Raw genomic sequence first — 14,590 nt, 5'->3', positions numbered from 1 at the left:
ATCCCGTGAGGCTTTGTGTGAGTAGGTAACACTGACACGAGCCCTGACGGTGGCAGGATAGGTGGCATTAGATCCCGTGAGGCTTTGTGTGAGTAGGTAACACTGACACGAGCCCTGACGGTGGCAGGATAGGTGGCATTAGATCCCGTGATGCTTTGTGTGAGTAAGTAACACTGACACGAGCCCTGGCGGTGGCAGGATAGGTGGCATTAGATCCCGTGATGCTTTGTGTGAGTAGGTAACACTGACACGAGCCCTGACGGTGGCAGGATAGGTGGCATTAGATCCCGTGAGGCTGTGTGTGAGTAGGTAACACTGACACGAGCCCTGACGGTGGCAGGATAGGTGGCATTAGATCCCGTGAGGCTTTGTGTGAGTAGGTAACACTGACACGAGCCCTGACGGTGGGAGGATAGGTGGCATTAGATCCCGTGAGGCTTTGTGTGAGTAGGTAACACTGACACGAGCCCTGACGGTGGCAGGATAGGTGGCATTAGATCCCGTGAGGCTTTGTGTGAGTAGGTAACACTGATACGAGCCCTGACGGTGGCAGGATAGGTGGCATTAGATCCCGTGAGGCTTTGTGTGAGTAGGTAACACTGACACGAGCCCTGACGGTGGCAGGATAGGTGGCATTAGATCCCGTGAGGCTTTGTGTGAGTAGGTAACACTGACACGATCCCTGACGGTGGCAGGATAGGTGGCATTAGATCCCGTGAGGCTTTGTGTGAGTAGGTAACACTGACACGAGCCCTGACGGTGGCAGGATAGGTGGCATTAGATCCCGTGATGCTTTGTGTGAGTTGGTAACACTGACCAGAGCCCTGGCGGTGGCAGGATAGGTGGCATTAGATCCCGTGAGGCTTTGTGTGAGTAGGTAACACTGACACGAGCCCTGACGGTGGCAGGATAGGTGGCATTAGATCCCGTGAGGCTTTGTGTGAGTAGGTAACACTGACACGAGCCCTGACGGTGGCAGGATAGGTGGCATTAGATCCCGTGAGGCTTTGTGTGAGTAGGTAACACTGACACGAGCCCTGACGGTGGGAGGATAAGTGGCATTAGATCCCGTGAGGCTTTGTGTGAGTAGGTAACACTGACACGAGCCCTGACGGTGGCAGGATAGGTGGCATTAGATCCCGTGAGGCTTTGTGTGAGTAGGTAACACTGACACGAGCCCTGACGGTGGGAGGATAGGTGGCATTAGATCCCGTGAGGCTTTGTGTGAGTAGGTAACACTGACACGAGCCCTGACGGTGGCAGGATAGGTGGCATTAGATCCCGTGAGGCTTTGTGTGAGTAGGTAACACTGACACGAGCCCTGACGGTGGCAGGATAGGTGGAATTAGATCCCGTGAGGCTTTGTGTGAGTAGGTAACACTGACACGAGCCCTGACGGTGGCAGGATAGGTGGCATTAGATCCCCTGAGGCTTTGTGTGAGTAGGTAACACTGACACGAGCCCTGACAGTGGCAGGATAGGTGGCATTAGATCCTGTGATGCTTTGTGTGAGTAGGTAACACTGACACGAGCCCTGACGGTGGCAGGATAGGTGGCATTAGATCCCGTGAGGCTTTGTGTGAGTAGGTAACACTGACACGAGCCCTGACGGTGGCAGGATAGGTGGCATTAGATCCCGTGAGGCTTTGTGTCAGAAGGTAACACTGACACGAGCCCTGACGGTGGCAGGATAGGTGGCATTAGATCCCGTGAGGCTTTGTGTGAGTAGGTAACACTGATACGAGCCCTGACGGTGGCAGGATAGGTGGCATTAGATCCTGTGAGGCTTTGTGTGAGTAGGTAACACTGACACGAGCCCTGATGGTGGCAGGATAGGTGGCATTAGATCCCGTGAGGCTTTGTGTGAGTAGGTAACACTGACACGAGCCCTGATGGTGGCAGGATAGGTGGCATTAGATCCTGTGAGGCTCTGTGTGAGTAGGTAACACTGACACGAGCCCTGACGGTGGCAGGATAGGTGGCATTAGATCCCGTGAGGCTTTGTGTGAGTAGGTAACACTGACACGAGCCCTGATGGTGGCAGGATAGGTGGCATTAGATCCTGTGATGCTTTGTGTGAGTAGGTAACACTGACACGAGCCCTGACGGTGGCAGGATAGGTGGCATTAGATCCCGTGAGGCTTTGTGTGAGTAGGTAACACTGACACGAGCCCTGACGGTGGCAGGATAGGTGGCATTAGATCCCGTGAGGCTTTGTGTGAGTAGGTAACACTGACACGAGCCCTGATGGTGGCAGGATAGGTGGCATTAGATCCTGTGATGCTTTGTGTGAGTAGGCAACACTGACACGAGCCCTGACGGTGGCAGGATAGGTGGCATTAGATCCTGTGAGGCTTTGTGTGAGTAGGTAACACTGACACGAGCCCAGGCGGTGGCAGGATAGGTGGCATTAGATCCCGTGAGGCTTTGTGTGAGTAGGTAACACTGACACAAGCCCTGACGGTGGCAGGATAGGTGGCATTAGATCCCGTGAGGCTTTGTGTGAGTAGGTAACACTGACACGAGCCCTGACGGTGGCAGGATAGGTGGCATTAGATCCTGTGAGGCTTTGTGTGATGATGGTGGCAGCACTGCCATAAGGAGACATGTTCGCATGCAGGAATTCCTAATATTTCTCCATAAATACCCAGTAATCCACCACTCCAGAAACGGATCGCTGACTACAAGGTCCAGAATGCTCCCTGGCAGCGTCCCCACAGGGAGATTACTGGGAATCTGATGCTGGTCATTAGTGGCTGATGTAACGGCAGCTGCCGCCAATAGTAATTACTCAGACAGATAGTGCAGCGAGAGGGATGGGGGCTGATGACAGGCCGGCACTCGCTCTGATAATGAAGTGATAAGCGTCGGCATTAAGGACGTATTTATAGACACAAGAGCTAGGTATCGGGGCTCACAATGAGGCCCACAGCCGGCTCGCAGCTCAGGGATACCGGGACAAATCACAGCAAAATGAGCAATTCCTCCGCCTTCTGACTGGCATCGAGTCACATGGAAAGTAGATCTAAGCTGGGACTCGTCTGGGACAAACCGCTCACAATCTGGGGGTGATTCAACATAGAACAGACGGGGACGAATTTGGCGCATGCACATAGGAGTTCCTGCTCGGGGTGGAGGGTCGACGTCACATGACATCAGTATCCTCTTGGTCCTCAGCGGACTCCGGGGGAAATATAAGTCAGTTTAGACAGTCGGCGGCCTGCAAATGATCTCTCTCCCCATTGGCCCCCTGCGTGGGGATGTATTCGCGTATATCCCATTGCATGGTACTGAGGGGATTCAGCGGCGGGAAGAGCGGGTATTTGGCTTGGCGGCGGTGTTAAGGAAATTACTGCTGCTTAGCGAGCGTTACTGAATAAGGCCCTCTGTTCTGCTACTCAGAAGGGCTGAGGCGCAATCCTCAAATCGCCCCAGTTAGCCCCAGTTAGAACCTTCAACCAAAACATTAATCCTAAATCCCAGTACACTAAACACTCCAAATACTGGGCCTAGTGCAAGATTAAACCAAGATGAGCTGTGATTGGCTCATGGGGCGATAACTCTGGGAACTGTGATTGGCTCATGGAGCGATAACTCTGGGAACTGTGATTGGCTCATGGGGCGAGTCAATAGCGGTGAGCTGCATCATCACCCCACCCTCTTGTACCGGCTAATAATATCCTGCACAAGTTCTTTGGGATGCACAAAGTACCGATAATCGCAGACCGCCGCTACTGGTGCACTGCGTGAGGCTTTCACTGCACCCAGGATGCAACAAAAACTGGAAAGAAGAACGTCATACGGCAACTCTGAGCATCTCAGTCACGAAAGGGTATAGCGCCATATAGCATAAAGTGACATGTATGAGGCACAGACATGCCAACACAGGTGTGCCACCCTGCGACCTCCCTCCATCTCACTATGGACTACCCCCCTCCAGGACAGAGACTACTTACCTGGGCAGGAGGTGTGCCACCCTGGGACTTCTCCCTCCGTCTCACTGTGGACTACCCCCCTCCAGGACAGAGACTACTTACCTGGGTGCCAGGTGTGCCACCCTGGGACTCCTCCCTCCATCTCACTATGGACTACCCCCCTCCAGGACAGAGACTACTTACCTGGGCAGGAGGTGTGCCACCCTGGGACTCCTCCCTCCATCTCACTATAGATTACCCCCCTCCGGGACAGAGACTACTTACCTGAGCGGCCAGTGTGCCACCCTGGGACTCCTCCCTCCATCTCACTATGGACTACCCCCCTCCAGGACATAGACTACTTACCTGGGCAGGAGGTGTGCCACCCTGGGACTTCTCCCTCCGTCTCACTGTGGACTACCCCCCTCCAGGACAGAGACTACTTACTTGGGCGCCAGGTGTGCCACCTTGGGACTCCTCCCTCCATCTCACTATGGGCTATCCTCCTCTAGGACATAGACTACTTACCTGGGCGCCAGGTGTACCACCCTGGGACTTCTCCCTCCGTCTCACTGTGGACTACCCCCCTCCAGGACATAGACTACTTACCTGAGCGCCAGGTATGCCACCCTGGGACTTCTCCCTCCATCTCACTATGGACTACCACCCTCCTGGGCAGCAGGATATGAAGGAGAGGGAGGTGTATGTACTGTGCAGCCGCTGGTTGTCAGGCTGTCTGGCTGCAGCATGTAGATTACAACTATATTAAGCACAAAGGCAGCCGCTACTGCATCTCATTTTATTACCCCTATGGCCTTCATGTCATCATTGACAAAGTCACTTGGCAGCTGTGCGCACGGAAATGTGAGGATCATAACATATGCTAATGAGTAACCCAACGTATCCTCGCTACCCGTAACATATGCTAATGAGTAACCCCACATATCCTCGCTACCCGTAACATATGCTAATGAGTAACCCCACATATCATTGCTACCCGTAACATATGCTAATGAGTAACCCCACGTATCCTCACTACCCGTAACATATGCTAATGAGTAACCCCACATATCCTCGCTACCCGTAACATATGCTAATGAGTAACCCCACGTACCCTCGCTACCCGTAACATATGCTAATGAGTAACCCCACATATCTTTGCTACCCGTAACATATGCTAATGAGTAACCCCACGTACCCTCGCTACCCGTAACATATGCTAATGAGTAACCCCACATATCCTCGCTACCCGTAGCATATGCTAATGAGTAACCCCACGTATCCTCGCTACCCGTAACATATGCTAATGAGTAACCCCACGTATCCTCGCTACCCGTAACATATGCTAATGAGTAACCCCCCATATCCTCGCTACCCGTAAAATATGCTAATGAGTAACCCCACATATCCTCGCTACCCGTAGCATATGCTAATGAGTAACCCCACGTATCCTCGCTACCCGTAACATATGCTAATGAGTAACCCCACGTATCCTCGCTACCCGAAACATATGCTAATGAGTAACCCCATGTATCCTCGCTACCCGTAACATATGCTAATGAGTAACCCCACGTATCCTCGCTACCCGTAACATATGCTAATGTGTAACCCCAAATATCCTCGCTACCCGTAACATATGCTAATGAGTTACCCCACGTATACTCGCTACCCGTAATATATGCTAATGAGTAACCCAACGTATCCTCGTTACCCGTAACATATGCTAATGAGTAACCCCACATATCCTCGCTACCCGTAACATATGCTAATGAGTAACCCAACGTATCCTCGCTACCCGTAACATATGCTAATGGGTAACCCCACGTACCCTCGCTACCCGTAACATATGCTAATGGGTAACCCCACGTACCCTCGCTACCCGTAACATATGCTAATGAGTAACCCCACGTATCCTCGCTACCCGTAACATATGCTAATGAGTAAACCCACGTACCCTCGCTACCCGTAACATATGCTAATGAGTAACCCCACATATCCTCGCTACCCGTAACATATGCTAATGAGTAACCCCACGTACCCTCGCTACCCGTAACATATGCTAATGAGTAACCCCACGTATCCTCGCTACCTGTAACATATGCTAATTAGTAACCCCACGTATCATCGCTACCCGTAACATATGCTAATGAGTAACCCCACGTATCCTCGCTACCCGTAACATATGCTAATGAGTAACCCCACGTATCCTCGCTACCCGTAACATATGCTAATGAGTAACCCACGTACCCTCGCTACCCGTAACATATGCTAATGAGTAACCCCACGTATCCTCGCTACCCGTAACATATGCTAATGAGTAACCCCACGTATCCTCGCTACCTGTAACATATGCTAATGAGTAACCCCACGTATCCTCGCTACCCGTAACATATGCTAATGAGTAATCCCACGTATCCTCGCTACCCGTAACATATGCTAATGAGTAACCCCACGTATCCTCGCTACCTGTAACCTATGCTAATGAGAAACCCCACGTATACTCGCTACCCGTAACATATGCTAATGAGTAACCCACGTACCCTCGCTACCTGTAACATGTGCTAATGAGTAACCCCAAGTATCCTCGCTACCCGTAACATATGCTAATGAGTAACCCCAAGTATCCTCGCTACCCGTAACATATGCTAATGAGTAACCCCACGTATCCTCGCTACCTGTAACATATGCTAATGAGTAACCCCAAGTATCCTCGCTACCCGTAACATATGCTAATGAGTAACCCCACGTATCCTCGCTACCTGTAACATATGCTAATGCGTAACCCAACGTACCCTCGCTACCCGTAACATATGCTAATGAGTAACCCAACGTATCCTCGCTACCCGTAACATATGCTAATGAGTAACCCCACGTATCCTCGCTACTCGTAACATATGCTAATGAGTAACCCCACGTATACTCGCTACCCGTAACATATGCTAATAAGTAACCCCACGTATACTCGCTACCCGTAACATATGCTAATGAGTAACCCCACGTACCCTCGCTACCCGTAACATATGCTAATGTGTAACCCCACGTATCCTCGCTACCCGTAACATATGCTAATGAGTAACCCCACGTATCCTCGCTACCCGTAACATATGCTAATAAGTAACCCAACGTATCCTCGCTACCCGTAACATATGCTAATGAGTAACCCCAAGTATCCTCGCTACCTGTAACATATGCTAATGAGTAACCCCACGTATACTCGCTACCCGTAACATATGCTAATGAGTAACCCCACGTATCCTTGCTACCTGTAACATATGCTAATGAGTAACCCCACGTACCCTCGCTACCCGTAACATATGCTAATGAGTAACCCAACGTATCCTCGCTACCCGTAACATATGCTAATGAGTAACCCCACGTATCCTTGCTACCTGTAACATATGCTAATGAGTAACCCCACGTACCCTCGCTACCCGTAACATATGCTAATGAGTAACCCAACGTATCCTCGCTATCCGTAACATATGCTAATGAGTAACCCCAAGTATCCTCGCTACCTGTAACATATGCTAATGAGTAACCCAACGTACCCTCGCTACCCGTAACATATGCTAATGAGTAACCCAACGTATCCTCGCTACCCGTAACATATGCTAATGAGTAACCCCAAGTATCCTCGCTACCCGTAACATATGCTAATGAGTAACCCCACGTATACTCGCTACCCGTAACATATGCTAATGAGTAACCCCACGTACCCTCGCTACCCGTAACATATGCTAATGTGTAACCCCACGTATCCTCGCTACCCGTAACATATGCTAATGAGTAACCCCACGTATCCTCGCTACCCGTAACATATGCTAATGAGTAACCCAACGTATCCTCGCTACCCGTAACATATGCTAATGAGTAACCCCAAGTATCCTCGCTACCTGTAACATATGCTAATGAGTAACCCCACGTATACTCGCTACCCGTAACATATGCTAATGAGTAACCCCACGTACCCTCGCTACCCGTAACATATGCTAATGTGTAACCCCACGTATCCTCGCTACCCGTAACATATGCTAATGAGTAACCCCACGTATCCTCGCTACCCGTAACATATGCTAATGAGTAACCCAACGTATCCTCGCTACCCGTAACATATGCTATTGAGTAACCCAACGTATCCTCGCTACCCGTAACATATGCTAATGAGTTACCCCACGTATCCTCGCTACCCGTAACATATGCTAATGAGTAACCCAACGTACCCTTGCTACCCGTAACATATGCTAATGAGTAACCCCAAGTATCCTCGCTACCCGTAACATATGGTAATGAGTAACCCCACTTATCCTCGCTACCTGTAACATATGCTAATGAGTAACCCCACGTACCCTCGCTACCCGTAACATATGCTAATAAGTAACCCCACGTACCCTCGCTACCCGTAACATATGCTAATGAGTAACCCAACGTATCCTCTCTACCCGTAACATATGCTAATGTGTAACCCCACATATCCTCGCTACCCGTAACATATGCTAATGTGTAACCCCACATATCCTCGCTACCTGTAACATATGCTAATGAGTAACCCCACGTACCCTCGCTACCCGTAACATATGCTAATGAGTAACCCAACGTATCCTCGCTACCCGTAACATATGCTAATGAGTAACCCCACGTACCCTCGCTACCCGTAACATATGCTAATGTGTAACCCCACATATCCTCGCTACCCGTAACATATGCTAATGAGTAACCCCACGTATGCTCGCTACCCGTAACATATGCTAATGAGTAACCCCACGTATCCTCGCTACCCGTAACATATGCTAATGTGTAACCCCACGTATCCTCGCTACCTGTAACATATGCTAATGAGTAACCCCAAGTATCCTCGCTACCTGTAACATATGCTAATGATTAACCCAACGTATCCTCGCTACCCGTAACATATGCTAATGAGTAACCCCACATATCCTCGCTACCCGTAACATATGGTAATGAGTAACCCCACGTATCCTCGCTACCCGTAACATATGCTAATGATTAACCCCACGTATCCTCGCTACCTGTAACATATGCTAATGATTAACCCACGTACCCTCGCTACCCGTAACATATGCTAATGAGTAACCCCACATATCATTGCTAGCAGTAACATATGCTAATGAGTAACCCCACGTACCCTCGCTACCCGTAACATATGCTAATGATTAACCCCACGTATCCTCGCTACCCGTAACATATGCTAATGAGTAACCCCACATATCCTCGCTACCCGTAACATATGCTAATGAGTAACCCCACATATCCTCGCTACCCGTAACATATGCTAATGAGTAACCCCACGTACCCTCGCTACCCGTAACATATGCTAATGAGTAACCCCACATATCCTCGCTACCCGTAACATATGCTAATGAGTAACCCCACGTACCCTCGCTACCCGTAACATATGCTAATGAGTAACCCAACGTATCCTCGCTACCCGTAACATATGATAATGAGTAACCCAACGTATCCTCGCTACCTGTAACATATGCTAATGAGTAACCCCACGTATCCTCGCTACCCGTAACATATGCTAATGGGTAACCCCACGTACCCTCGCTACCCGTAACATATGCTAATGAGTAACCCCACGTACCCTCGCTACCCGTAACATATGCTAATGAGTAACCCCAAGTATCCTCGCTACCCGTAACATATGCTAATGAGTAACCCCACGTATACTCGCTACCCGTAACATATGCTAATGAGTAACCCCACGTACCCTCGCTACCCGTAACATATGCTAATGTGTAACCCCACGTATCCTCGCTACCCGTAACATATGCTAATGAGTAACCCCACGTATCCTCGCTACCCGTAACATATGCTAATGAGTAACCCAACGTAGCCTCGCTACCCGTAACATATGCTAATGAGTAACCCCAAGTATCCTCGCTACCTGTAACATATGCTAATGAGTAACCCCACGTATACTCGCTACCCGTAACATATGCTAATGAGTAACCCCACGTACCCTCGCTACCCGTAACATATGCTAATGTGTAACCCCACGTATCCTCGCTACCCGTAACATATGCTAATGAGTAACCCCACGTATCCTCGCTACCCGTAACATATGCTAATGAGTAACCCCACGTACCCTCGCTACCTGTAACATATGCTAATGAGTAACCCCACGTACCCTCGCTACCCGTAACATATGCTAATGAGTAACCCAACGTATCCTCGCTACCCGTAACATATGCTAATGAGTAACCCAACGTATCCTCGCTACCCGTAACATATGCTAATGAGTTACCCCACGTATCCTCGCTACCCGTAACATATGCTAATGAGTAACCCCACGTATCCTCGCTACCCGTAACATATGCTAATGAGTAACCCCACGTATCCTCGCTACTCGTAACATATGCTAATGAGTAACCCCACGTACCCTCGCTACCCGTAACATATGCTAATGAGTAACCCCACGTATCCTCGCTACCTGTAACATATGCTAATAAGTAACCCCACATATCCTCGCTACCTGTAACATATGCTAATGATTAACCCCACGTATCCTCGCTACCCGTAACATATGCTAATGAGTAACCCAACGTATCCTCGCTACCTGTAACATATGCTAATAAGTAACCCCACGTATCCTCGCTACCCGTAACATATGCTAATGAGTAACCCCACGTATCCTCGCTACCCGTAACATATGCTAATGAGTAACCCCACGTATCCTCGCTACCTGTAACATATGCTAATGTGTAACCCCAAGTATCCTCGCTACCCGGTAACATGTCACAATGTCATTAATATTACACAATTTTATTACACAGTCACACAAACACACGCACGCACACACGCACACACACGCACACACGCACACACACACGCACACACGCAATAATATTAAGTAAAACAAGCTTGTACTCATACAGTGTAATATATTGGGAACCGTCAGACATATTATATAGTTATGACAGACGATGTTTGGGTAAATTTACTTAAGCTTGTAGAAATAAAATGAGCTGATTTTGCCCATAGCAACCAGCCATATGCTCTATTACATCTTAGAAGATGATGCAAAGGGGTACATTTACTAAGATAGGAGTTCTACTAAGCATAGTATGTTGCCCATAGCAACCAGATTGTATATATTATCTATTCTAGAAGGTGATAATAAATAAGAAGCAGAATATGATTGGTTGCTATGGGAAACATCCAATCTTTAGTAGAACTCCCATCTTAGTAAATTATCACAAAGAGAGGGGATCTGGGAGAATATTTGCCAGGGGGCCCCTAACTGCGAACCCCCCCCCCCCCCCCCCTCCTCCACCCCCAGGCTGAAGGTCTATCCCTGGCCCTGTGTTCCTCAGTATCCTCCACCTGCCGACGGGGGCTCCGATTTCAAAGCGGGGACCCTTCTTCCTCCAGGAATGGCTTCCTCTGGCTTAGTGCAGTTATATGTGAGCCCCCCCTCCCCATCCTCCATTCTCGGGGTGCGTGCAGGGAGTGAGGCACACATCGGCTATGAATATCACGGCGTTCTCATGTGTGCATCTGATATGCTGGATGAGGGGCCTGGAATGTCCAGACCGTATATCACAGGCCGGAGCCTGCCATTGTCTCCCTGTATCTATAGCACATGAGCACAACGTCCACGCTCAGCTTGTGGTATTATCCATAATCCCTGGTTCCTGCCCTGCGGATAGGATTAGTGTCCTGACCCCTGGCTGTGTAGTAAGCCCATCTGCTTGGTAGTGTTAGTGCCCCCGGTGGTGGGGTAAGTCCATGCGGTGGATAGGATTAATGCCCTGACCCCTTGTTGTGTATTAAGCCCATCTGCTTGGTAGTGTTAGTGACCCCGGTGGTGGGGTAAATCCATGTGGTGGATAGGAGTAGTGCCCTGACCCCTGGTTGTGTAGTAAGCCCATTTGCTTGGTAATGTTAGTGCCCCCAGTGGTGGGGTAAGTCCATGCAGTGGATAGGAGTAGTGCCCTGACCCCTGGTTGTGTACTAAGCCCATCTGCTTGGTAGTGTTAGTGCCCCCGGTGGCGGGATAAGTCCATGCAGTGGATAGGATTAGTGTCCTGGCCCCTGGCTGTGTAGTAAGCCCATCTGCTTGGTAGTGTTAGTGCCCCCGGTGGCGGGATAAGTCCATGCGGTGGATAGGAGTAGTGCCCTGGCCCCTGGTTGTGTAGTAAGCCCATCTGCTTGGTAGTGTTAGTGCTCCCGGTGGTGGGGTAAATTCATGCAGTGGATAGGATTAGTGCCCTGACCCCTGGTTGTGTAGTAATCCCATTTGCTTGGTAGTGTTAGTGCCCCCGTGGCGGGGTAAGTCTATGTGGTGGATAGGATTAGTGCCCTGGCCCCTGGTTGTGTAGTAAGCCCATCTGCTTGGTAGTGTTAGTGCCCCCGGTGGTGGGGTAAGTCCATGCGGTGGAGAGGAGTAGTGCCCTGGCCCCTGGTTGTGTAGTAAGCCCATCTGCTTGGTAGTGTTAGTGCCCCCCGGTGGTGGGATAAGTCTATGTGGTGGATAGGAGTAGTGCCCTGACCCCTGGTTGTGTACTAAGCCCATCTGCTTGGTAGTGTTAGTGCCCCCGGTGGTGGTGTAAGTCCATGCGGTGGATAGGATTAGTGTCCTGGCCCCTGGTTGTGTAGTAAGCCCATCTGCTTGGTAGTGTTAGTGCCCCCCGGTGGTGGGATAAGTCTATGTGGTGGATAGGAGTAGTGCCCTGACCCCTGGTTGTGTACTAAGCCCATCTGCTTGGTAGTGTTAGTGCCCCCGGTGGTGGGGTAAGTCCATGCGGTGGATAGGATTAGTGTCCTGACCCCTGGTTGTGTAGTAAGCCCATTTGCTTGGTAATGTTAGTGCCCCCAGTGGTGGGGTAAGTCCATGCAGTGGATAGGATTAGTGTACTGGCCCCTGGCTGTGTAGTAAGCCCATCTGCTTGGTAGTGTTAGTGCCCCCGGTGGGGGGGTAAGTCTATGCGGTGGAGAGGAGTAGTGCCCTGGCCCCTGGCTGTGTAGTAAGCCCATCTGCTTGGTAGTGTTAGTGCCCCCGGTGGTGGGGTAAGTCCATGTGGTGGATAGGAGTAGTGCCCTGCCTGGCCCCTGGCTGTGTAGTAAGCCCATCCGGGCTCATCCCCATGGTGAAACATTAGCGCTGCCTGTCAGGTACCCGGGGAGGGGACATGTTGGACCCGCATCGCTCACAGATGTGAAATTTGATCCTAAACATGAGATAAATCTGTTCTCTCTCTAGTATCTGCCGCGGACACAGTGGGAAACACTCTGTAATTAGCAAACCCTCATTTAGCTGCTAGGAGCTACGCCCTGCATCAGAAGCCAGACGAGGAGACCTGGGAAAGCGACAATGACCCGCGGGGACGTGGATCCACAATATATATGAAGGCAAGGTGCTGCTGAGCAGGTGACAACGCACCCCATAGAATTACGAGAGTTTCCTGATACAATATCAGCTCAGCCTGCTCCCGTCATGTGCTATAATGCCAGACATGTAATAGTGATCCCATATCTACATTGCCGGCTTCTTCCCACAATGTCCTCTGATGTATGACTCGACCAGCGTGGAACAATCTAGAACTTTATCAAACAATCTAGAACTCGACCAGCTTAGAACAATCTAGAACTTTACCAGACAAGGACTATCTAGAAAATGAACCAGCTAGGTACAGACAATGGAGGACATCACTAAGGACCCGCATGTAGTGCGTACACACTGGACGATGTTCATGAAAATGTCTTTATTAACTGTAATATAACTGTGTAAAAAATATTACTATTTTCTAAACACATATCTGGATATGGTTAGAAATTGACAAATAGCTGATTGAAATATGAATTGATCTTACTGATTTTTATTGTTTTCCACAGGCCAGTTTACAATTATATTGTAATAATTAGTTTATTAAATACATTTCTACAATCTCAAACAGCGCTGACTTTACATTTGTCTTTTCCTAGTGCTTTATATTAAGGGCTGAGATTGTGAACAGACCTATTCTCAGTTTCTTTTGTTTATTCTGAGAGCCCCTGGCCCACGCCCAGCCCACCATAGTCCTATGATGTATGAATACCACCCTCATTACTATGTCACTCATCAGACATTAATATCTGAGCCAGCGGATCAGGCAGCACTTAGATGTTCATTAACCTTAGAGGGCTCTGCAGTTGTGTTCCTGCCCTAACACTGCCTAATGCTGTTTACGGCATGATAACTGTACCCCATAGTTGTCTAACCTCCTGCATTCTGCAGGAGACTCCCTGACATAGCAGCAATCTCCCTCTCTCCATCATTGGTCTAGCAATCTCCCTCATGTCACCTAGCCCACATTACACTGCTACACCATAGTTACCTCCCCCCTGCATTCTGCAGGAGACTCCCTGACATAGCAGCAATCTCCCTCTCTCCCTCATTAGTCTAGCAATCTCCCTCCTGTCACCTAGCCCACATTACACTGTTACATCATAGTTACCTCCCCTCCTGCATTCTGCAGGAGACTCCCTGACATAGCAGCAATCTCCCTCTCTCCATCATTGGTCTAGCAATCTCCCTCATGTCACCTAGCCCACATTACACTGCTACACCATAGTTACCTCCCCCCTGCATTCTGCAGGAGACTCCCTGACATAGCAGCAATCTCCCTCTCTCCCTCATTAGTCTAGCAATCTCCCTCATGTCACCTAGCCCA

The sequence above is a fragment of the Crinia signifera genome, chromosome 19, assembly GCF_055691185.1.
Source record: "Crinia signifera chromosome 19, ASM5569118v1, whole genome shotgun sequence".
NCBI lineage: Eukaryota > Metazoa > Chordata > Amphibia > Anura > Myobatrachidae > Crinia > Crinia signifera.
Note: the sequence above shows the minus strand (reverse complement) of the source record.